Below are 9,669 nucleotides of genomic sequence, written 5' to 3'. Positions count from 1 at the left end.
TTCATGAATAAGTACAGAACCATTCATTTGCTTATTTGTGTACATGTGTACAGGTGTTCATGAATATGTACACATTTGTGTGCAGGTGTGTGTTCGACAGTGGCTGACACCAAATGTCTTCCTTAACTGCTTTTTCACTCTAAGATTTTGAGACCAGGGGGCAGTTCCTGAAGCCAGAGCTCATCAATTCAGTGAGATTGACTGCCCAGTGAGGCCCAGGATCTTATCTCTACTGCATGTAATCCAGCACCGGGTTTATGGTGGCACACTACTATATCCAGATTTTCATGTGGATACTGAGAACCTGAACTCAGGTTGTCATGCCTGTATGGCAAGCACTTTGCCAACCAAGGCAGCTCCTCTCCCTCACCACTTCTTTAGTAAGTGCCATGGGCTCACAGTTGTTTTAGGGAGAGCAAGGCTTATGGGTTCGGTGACTATTTTGGCGGGAGACTGTGTTACAGTAACAAGTCGACGGTGTGTATAGTAGAAGCAACACAGCACCGTAGAGACAACTAAGTAAGACAAGCTGATAGGGATGCACAGAGTAATAGGATATGTTTACAGCCAAACAATAAAGCTCCAGACAATTGAGTGTCATGGTCTTAAAATTTGATTTCAACAATGGGAACCATATTTTGAAGTTGAAAAAATACACCTCCTATGTACAGTTTTCATATATGAAAGAGCTAAAAACATATCTGTGGAAATGTGTGATATTAGAACCCTCTCTAACAATTTAGGTCACTGACTATAAAATTATATACAGTATATAAAGTACACAAATAAGAATAAACCTTGAAAAAGAGAAATAAAATAAAATGTTAAAAATTAAGTGACTGGGGATCAGCAGGATGGCTCATTGGTTAAAAGGCATTTCTTATCAAGACTGACCATCTGAGATCCATTCCCCAGATCCACATTGTGAAAGAAGATTTGTTTAACCATGTAAAGATGTGTTTTATTCATTTTATTTTATTATTTTATTTATTTATTACATTTATTTAATCATGTAGAGATGTGTTGCTGTTTTACCTTGCCTGCCTAAGGCACCTGATTGGTCTAATAAAGAGCTGAATGGCCAATAGGGAGGGAAGAGGTATAGGTGGGACATCCAGGCAGGGAGAGTAAGGAAGAGGAGAAGGAATTCAGGCTCCAGAAAAAGAAAGAAAAAGAGACACCAGGGAGATTCCTGGGGCCAGCCACCCAGCCATAGAGGAAGCAGCAAAGTAGGACAGTCAGAAGGAAAGAAAGGTAAGAAGCCCCGAGGCACAATGTAGATGAAGAGAAACAGGTTAAATTAAGTTAAGAGAGCTAGTGGGGTAAGTCTAGGTTAAGATTGAGCATTCATAATTAATAATAAGTCTCCAAATCTTATTTGGGAACTGGTTGCCAGTTGAAAGAAAATTCCAACTAGATGCCACTCTTTTAAAAGTTGTGGTGGAAACCCTGAGATGGGACATTAAAAAAAAACAAACACAGCAGCTCAGCTCCATGTAATGGGATGAAGACACAAGCAGGCACAGGGCGCATCTGGGCTTTGCAGGCCTTGAAAGAGTTACCCATCATATATGGGAAGGACCTTCTCCTGGGAGGTCCCTGATGGTCCCAAGGCTGTACCTGAGCTCCATTTCTTCTCTCTTCTCCTGTAGGCTCTCCTACAACTCAAGAGCACAGTCTGCCTGGGGTGTAGATGCTACCATTACACACATGGGCCAGGGACAGCCACAGACATGCTGGCTGGCACTGCCGGTGCCCAACAACATGGCAGTCACTGAAGGACCTCTCCTTCTACTTTGTCCAATTCTATCCCATCAACACTTAAGCTCCACACAGTGGAGACCCCTTGACAAAACAACAACCAGAAACAAAACAAAACAAAACAAAACAAAAGGACCTCACAGCTGGATCAGGCCTCCATGTGCATCTGACTCACCCTGAATCATGTCCCCAGAGGACCTGCTCAGTTACCATTGTTATCTATTAAAAAGAGTCACAAGCATCCGGCTACACACACTTCAGGTGGAAGCCAAGTCAGAGGATGTTGTCTTTTGTCACGAATACAACTCTCCAATAAGAAGCCCATCAGTTCTGTATTTCTCCCAGGGGGAATTTTAATTAAGGATAATTTAAGCTACAGCATACCAAAGAATGACAACATTCTAAAACGTGTGGGGTTCTAGATTCTGTTTCTTTTGCTGGTTCTGGGTCAGGCATTCCAATCATCCCTAATCTTCTCTGAGAACTTTCAAGGGGGCTGGGGAGAGGGCTCAGTCGGTAAAGCACTGGCTACACCAACATGAGACCCTGAGTTCAAGTCCCAGAACCCACACTTCTCAAAGCTCGAGGTAGCAGCATGCCCTTGTAATTCCTTCACTAGAGGGTAGAGACATGAGGAACCCTGGAGCTAGCTCATCAGCCAGCCTAGCAGAACAAACCAACTCTGGGTCCAGTGAGAGATCCTGTTTTTAAAAATCAGCTAGACAGTGACTGAGGAAAACATTCCAACACTGGCCTGTGGCGTCTAATGCACATGTGTGCACATATGGGTGCACACACATACATAGAACTGATAGGTTCTAATTTGGCTGAGCTAAACTTAAACTTCCCCTGGCCCCATAAGCCTCTTTCTACCTTCTTCACAGGACAGATGTCTGACCACCATCACCTGCAGAGCCCTCTGACCTCCACGTTTCTTCTCTGCAGACCAGGAAACTAGTGTGGTAACCACAACCAATGCAAAAGGAAGAGGTGTTGTAACTGCACATGGGGGGCTTACAACTATTATGCCTATAAGACAAGATTTGAAAACTAATCTTGCTCACCTAGCTCAGAATGAAAACGTGCAAAAATTACAACCTGTCATTATAAATACTTCACAAAAGTTGTGACAGTCAAAAGAGCCAAGTGGTGAGATCAGGATAGGGCTCTCCAACAAAGAGCTCCCTAAATCCTTCTCAAGTCCATGCCCTGAAAACATGGAATCATGGCCAGTAGCTCTTATGTTGGGGGTGGGGCACATGCGTGCCACGGTACATGTGTGGAGGTCAGAGGACAACTTCTGTGTTGGTCTAGCCTTGCACCTTGTTTGCGACACAGGATCTCTCTCTCTCTGTCCTCCACTGCACACACCAGACCAGCTGGCCCATGAGCTGCTGGGATTCTCTTGTCTCTCCTCCCATTCCACCATAGGAATGCTGGACTTCAGGCATGTGCTACCCAATCCTGCTTGTCAGAGGGTCTGGGAGTCTGAATTCAGTCCTCACATTTGCATGGAAGGTGCTTCACTCACTCAGTCATGTGTCCTGACTTCCAGGTACTTGTAATACACGGCTTTTCACAGTCACTACCACTGCGAGCATACTGCTGGAATAAGGACCAGAATGAGTTTGAATATTCCAGCTCCCCATCCGATGAGCCAGGGATTGTGCTGAACACTTCACACACCATCTTTCCTCTCAGGACAAGTCTGTGAGAAACAGCTACTGTCATCCCCATTTCACAGGTAGGGAAACTGAGTATCGAGCAGGTAACAAGACTGTGATCTGGGGATCAAACTGCAGCAACATCACCCTGAGCCCACCTCCTTAACTATTTCCATGTCAGGGTCCAATGTATGAACCAGTGGCCAGGACAACTATGTCACAGGCTACACCTACAGCCACATCAGAGTTCCTGGACCACCTCCTTGGTTCTGTTCTCGTGGTCTTCCTGGACCTGACCTTCCCTCCCCACCTCTCCATCTTAGTACCCAGACTCTACTCTGGCTGCACATTTTCTTTTCTGTTCCACACTAGTCATTCGGTCCCCTGCCAACCCTAAAACAGACACAAAAGGTGAACTTAATGTGACAGCCATGCCCATCTGCAAACTGCCTCCTTCCCCAGAGGGCCCACCTCCTCTTCTCTACTCTTGGAGACCTGGGACAAGTTTCATCTCAAGATGCCACTATACTGTGTATTCTCTCTCCTAGAAGCCATGAGGCCCATTTCATTTTATTTATTCATTTGAAACTTGGACACTCCCATGTGATGCTGGATAGGAGATATACATAAATTATTAGCCCAGCTAGAATATAAACCACACAAATACTGTCTCCTCTGAGTAAGTTTAGTGCTATCACACGGCCTGGCTGAGTCACTCAAGGGCACAGTCAAGACAACTCAGAGCCTTCACATATAGTATGGGATTCAAACTCAGGTCCTCATGCGCCCACAGCAAGCACTTTATTGACTGAGCTATCTCTCCAGCCCACCATTTAATTGATGACATGATCGTCTTTGGATGGTGGTCTCCTCTAAGGTTCTGGTGTGATTCTTATGATAGTAAGTAATGACTGCAAGAACACAGCTGCATCTGTCTGTATATATCTCTTCTCCACAAAAACATAGCTGTCCTGGATAGCTTTATGTCAACTTGAAAGATGACAGGAGGGACCCCAGTTGAGAAAATGCATCCATAAGAGCCAGCTGTAAGGCATTCTCATTAGTGATGGATGGCAGAGGTCCCAGCCCATTGTGTGTGGTACTATCTCTGAGCTGGTGATCCTAGGTTCTATAGGAAAGCAAGCTGAGTACACAGGAGCAAGCCAGTAAGCAGCATCCCTCCATGGCCTCTGCCTCAGCTCCTACATCCAGGTTCCTGCCCTGTTTGAGTTCTTATCCTGATGTCCTTTGATGATGAACAGTGATGTGGAAGTGTAAGCCAAATAAACCTTTTCCTCCCCAACTTGCTCTTTGGCCATGGTGTTTCATCACAGCAATAGATAGCCTAACTAAGACAATGGTCTTTACCAGACTCTCTGATAACATGAACAAAATGAACTACTTTCATTGAAAGACAAACTCCATGAAAATGGGGGCCATGCTGGAAAAGGTGAGATTTGTGTTTTGATCACCAGGCTCTTCCTCCACCCTGTAGACACACCTTATGTAGCCTAAAAGATCCTGCTGTGACAGCGACTGAGGAGGACATTCAGTCGGTAAAGTGCTGGTAATGTAAGCATGAGGATATGAGTTCTATCCTGTTTGGTCCATATATGTTACTTGTATGTTTGTGAATTCAGGGATGGCCACTTGGTACTGAATAACCAGATGGGAGGCTCACCCCTGAGGAAGACTATTTCTGCCCTTCTCAGTGTTCCTTAGTCACCAGTGGTTCTTCATCTAGGGCTGAGGGAGGCCACGTGAGCTTGCTGCTTTCATTCCAGCCTGTCTATTGATGTCATCCTGCCTCAGGTCTCCTTTAGACAGCCATGTTGATGAGACTTCACAGGAGCAGCTGCTCGGATACTTCTAGGAGACACAATCCACACAAACTTCCTACTCCTCTGGCTTGTAGGATCCTTTTGTCCCCTCCTGTGCAATAATCCCTGAGCCTTAGGAGCCTTAGGTGTGCAGGGGTTGTGTTGTAGACATATCTATCAGTGGGGGCTGGGCCCCTCACGATCACTTGTTCTCTGCATTTTGGTTGGGTCCAGTGTTCTGTAACTGTTCATCTGGTGCAAAGAGAGGTTTCTTTGATGAGAACTACAGTTATCTGTAGGTATATGTATTTAGAATGTAGTTAAATGTTGTCCTAGTTTAGTTAAATGGTGGTTGTAAATTCTCCTCCAGGATCTATGACTTACTAGGCATGATTTCTCTGCTGTCGACTGGGCCAACTGGAGAGCTGTTGGTTACTGCCAAAGCATGCATGCCACTAACATACCCTTAGGTTTATCAAGCTATGCTGGCCATTGCTGTAGTTAATAGGAATCATAGGTTAGTAAGAATATTGGTTGCTTCTCTCCCTTGGAAGCTTGGATGGCATTTTCTTGTACCATGAGAACTAGACTTCAGGGAGGAGGTTGTCTGGTCAGATCTAGTTCAGATCATCTGGGTCCTGTGTCTGAAGTACAGGGTGTCTTCAGCAATAGGAACGGTGATAGTAATTGTAATTTAAATGTAATTGCCCCCCATAGTCTCATAGGGACTCTCAGGATTAGAAGGTATGGCTTTGTTGGAGCAGGTATGGCCTTGTTGGAAGAAGTGTGTTACTGTAGAGGTGGGCTTTGAGGTTTCCTATGCTCATGACACTGCCTAGTATCTCAGTTGTCTTTCTGTTGCTTGCAAAAGGTAGGACTCTTAGCTAGTCCATCAGCACCACATCTGCCTGCAAGCTGCTGTGCTTCCCACCATGATGATCATGGACTGAACGTTTGAACTGTAAGCAAGCCACTGCAATTAAATATTTTCTCTATAAGAGTTTCCTTGGTCATGGTGTCTCTTCATGGCAATAGAAACCCTAACTAAGATCATCAGGACTAACCTTCCACCTCTGGGGGTAACCAAGGACAACAGTAGTAGCTTGTAATGTTTTGGGGAGTCTCTTGGACAATGATAACTAACAACGCAAAAGTGCCTGGTTTTTGTTACATAGTCTGTGGTTCTTGGGGAGGCTAATTAGCCCAGGTAGGTAAATGTAATTTGCATATGAATATGTATACACAGAGTTAAATATATTGTGTGATTTTAGGTAAACAGAGAATAATATAATTTATGAGTTTTTCAAACATCCTTTTATTTATTTGTTTTGAGTTGTTTGTATTTGGGGGCTTTTTGTTTTGTTTTGTTTTTTGTTGTTTGTTTTTTGTTTTGTTTTGTTTTATTTTTAGACTGGGTCTCCCTATGCAGCCCTGGCTACCCTGGAACTCACTATGTAGACCAGGCTGTCCTTGAACTGACAGGGATCCATCTGCCTCTGCTTCTGGAGTGTTGGAATTAAAAGTGTGAGGCACCATGCCCGGCTTTCTCAGACATCTTAACTGTTAGTTTATCTTCCTACCTCCCACTTCTTCTTCATCAGCCTCTAACTCTTCTTCTGCACTGGCCTCCCTCCTCCTCCTCCCTAATTAAAGCCTCTGCTCAGGGTCCTCTAGTCTGGAAACAAAGGGTGAGCATGGCTGAAACAGGTCTGGTCCACTTTACCCTCTGATCAAAATAGGATGCCAACCTCAACAATGTCATGAGAGAGAAGATGGGATTTCATTTCCTCCACTCAGTGCTTTTACCCTAGAAAGCCAAAGAGGCTGGGTGGGCCATTGGACAGCAGAACCATTTCTAGCTCCTTTGCATTTCCTTCCTTGAAACTACCTTTAAGAGTCTGGACCACAGAGGAGGAAGAGGACAAAATAAAATTGATTTCTAATTGAATAAAATAACAAATGAAGCACAGACAGAAATCTGCTTAGTCCCGGGATCTTACGTGCTATGAGTCCAGGGCTGAGGCCATCCTGAGCACGAGTGAGGACAGCCTGGGTCTGCCCAGCAGACTGATTCAGTCAAAGGCCTTCCAAATAACAATCACAAAGCCCTTGGTGTACACTTAAAAGTGAAATTGTCTGGCTCATTCACAGCGCTTGCTGAACAACATCAAAGGAACCCTCAGCCCAGCAAACCACACTGAGGGAAAGTTGAAAAGGAACATTTTCCTGCTCATATTAGAGACTCAACTTATGCTCTCAGAGTCTAGATGAATAAGTCACCTTACCAGATAAATTAATGATAATAATAAATAGGATGGAGATATAGCTGAGCGGTAGAAATGAAATCCTACTTTGTATGCTAAAACCCTGGGTTCAATCCCTAGAATAAAATTTTAATATTATAATAAAAATAATATTAATAATCAGTTATATTAAAGAGACATTGTGATTGTCATCATGTGTCAATAATTAATATTGAAGCAATCATTAATCCGAATCCTAAGCATTTTAAACAAGATTTTATGCCACTGGAAGTAGAAAGGGACTATTAGGGAAGAGGAAGGGGGATGGGAGGAGGAAGGAAGACAGGAGAGAGTAATGTATGATCCAACGACAGTGTATGTGTTCATAAAAATGTCATAAGGAAACCTCACCTGGAGGAAAATAAGAAACAAAGAATGAAAGAGAGGTAAAAAGCCCTGAGACAAAATATACATGCATCCACACATGAACCAAAACAGGTTCATTAAGTTACAAGAGCTAGAGGTATAAGCCTAAGCTACAGCCGATCATTCATAATTAATAACAAGTCTCCATGTCTTTATTTGAGAGATGGCTGGTGGCACAAAGAAAATTCCAACTACAGAGAGAACTCACTCCCACAAGTTGTCCTCTGACTTCCAAATACTTGCCATGGTGCATGCGTGCGCACACCACACACACCCACACTCAAATAAAGGTAATTCTGAAAATTTAAAGTGTTGTCTCATTGCTTCCAGGAATCCTCTGCCAGGGGATCTCTTTCTGTGATCTCTTTGAATCATCCACTTGGGTCACATGTCATTTATTTCTCTTCCTGTTTTCCTCTTTCCCTTATGTTTTCTTTTCCTGTTATTGCATTAGAAGATTATACTTCACAGTCCTGAAGGAGCAGGGGACAGGCATCTATACTCGGTTCTGGGTAAATCCTGGTCACTTACAGATCCTGAATCATGGTGAGGGCTTTCTCTGAAGGGGGTTCTGTGGATCAGCTTGTCACGCTGTGGGGAGGGGCTTCAGGAAGCCGAATGTCAGGGATGGTGAGTGGATGTCCAGTCTGCTTGCTCTCTACTTGTCTCTGAAACACACTTGGTGTGTTTCTAGATGTGCAAAATAGCACAGTAGGCTTGTTTCTGAAAAGTGAGAAAAACCACCAAGTTCTAGCCACGAATCAAAATGGTTTCTCATTCTGACTTAAAACAAATTGAAGATTTATTTGTTTTTATTTTACGTGTATGAGTGTTTTGCCTGAACAGTATGTTTGTGGTACCATGTGCATGCCTAGTACTCAAAGAAGTCAGAAGAGGGTGTCAGATCACATGGAACGGGAATTACATATGGTTGGGAGTCAGCATGTGGGTGCTGGGAACTGAACCAGGTCATCTACAAGAGTAACAAGTACTCTTAACCCTGGATTCATCACTCCAGTCTCTCTCTCTCTCTCTCTCTCTCTCTCTCTCTCTCTCTCTCTCTCTCTCTAATATAAGTTTGTGTACCTATTCAGTTGTGTATGTGTGTGAGGCACATGTGGAGGCCAGAGGTTGACACTGGGGACCTTTTCAGTATCTGTCACCATTATTTTGGGTCCAGGATCTCTTGAACCTGGAGCTCACTGATTTGATAAGACTGAGTTCCAGGGATCTGCCTGTCTCCATCCCATCAGTTCTAAGGTTGCAGATGCAAGGAGCCATGTTCGCAGTTTTTAGACATGTTCCACGTATCCAGCCGGCCCAGCAAGTACTTTACCAACCAAACCATCTTCCTAGCCCCAACTTGTGACTCAAAGCAATCCCTTTATCTTTTCCTTCAGTTGGCCACTTAGGTACACACTGTTCAAACTGCTATCTCTGTGAGCTATGACCAGAGAGCAAGCCTCTTGAAACTATAGACACGGTTATGAAGAAATTACTTTTTTATCTCATTTTTTATTTCAAAACCTCCTTCCTTGTGAAAAACCTGAAAGCCACTATTTATCAGTGATGGTGATGCCTGCCAACTTGTTCCTAGTTTCACCATTTCCTTTGTGGTGGTGGGTCCTGTGACTTTTATGGCCCCATACTCTTCCGGGAGTGAGAAATGGATGCTGCTTCTTTTACAAGTATCCACGCGTGTTACCATAAGACAACTGTTCTTGTTTCCTTTCTGTTTCTGTGATTAAATGCTCG

This window comes from Onychomys torridus, chromosome 11 (assembly GCF_903995425.1).
Source record: "Onychomys torridus chromosome 11, mOncTor1.1, whole genome shotgun sequence".
NCBI classification, from domain to species: Eukaryota; Metazoa; Chordata; class Mammalia; order Rodentia; family Cricetidae; genus Onychomys; species Onychomys torridus.
The sequence above is the reverse complement of the archived record's forward strand: the minus strand, read 5'-3'. Positions refer to the sequence as shown.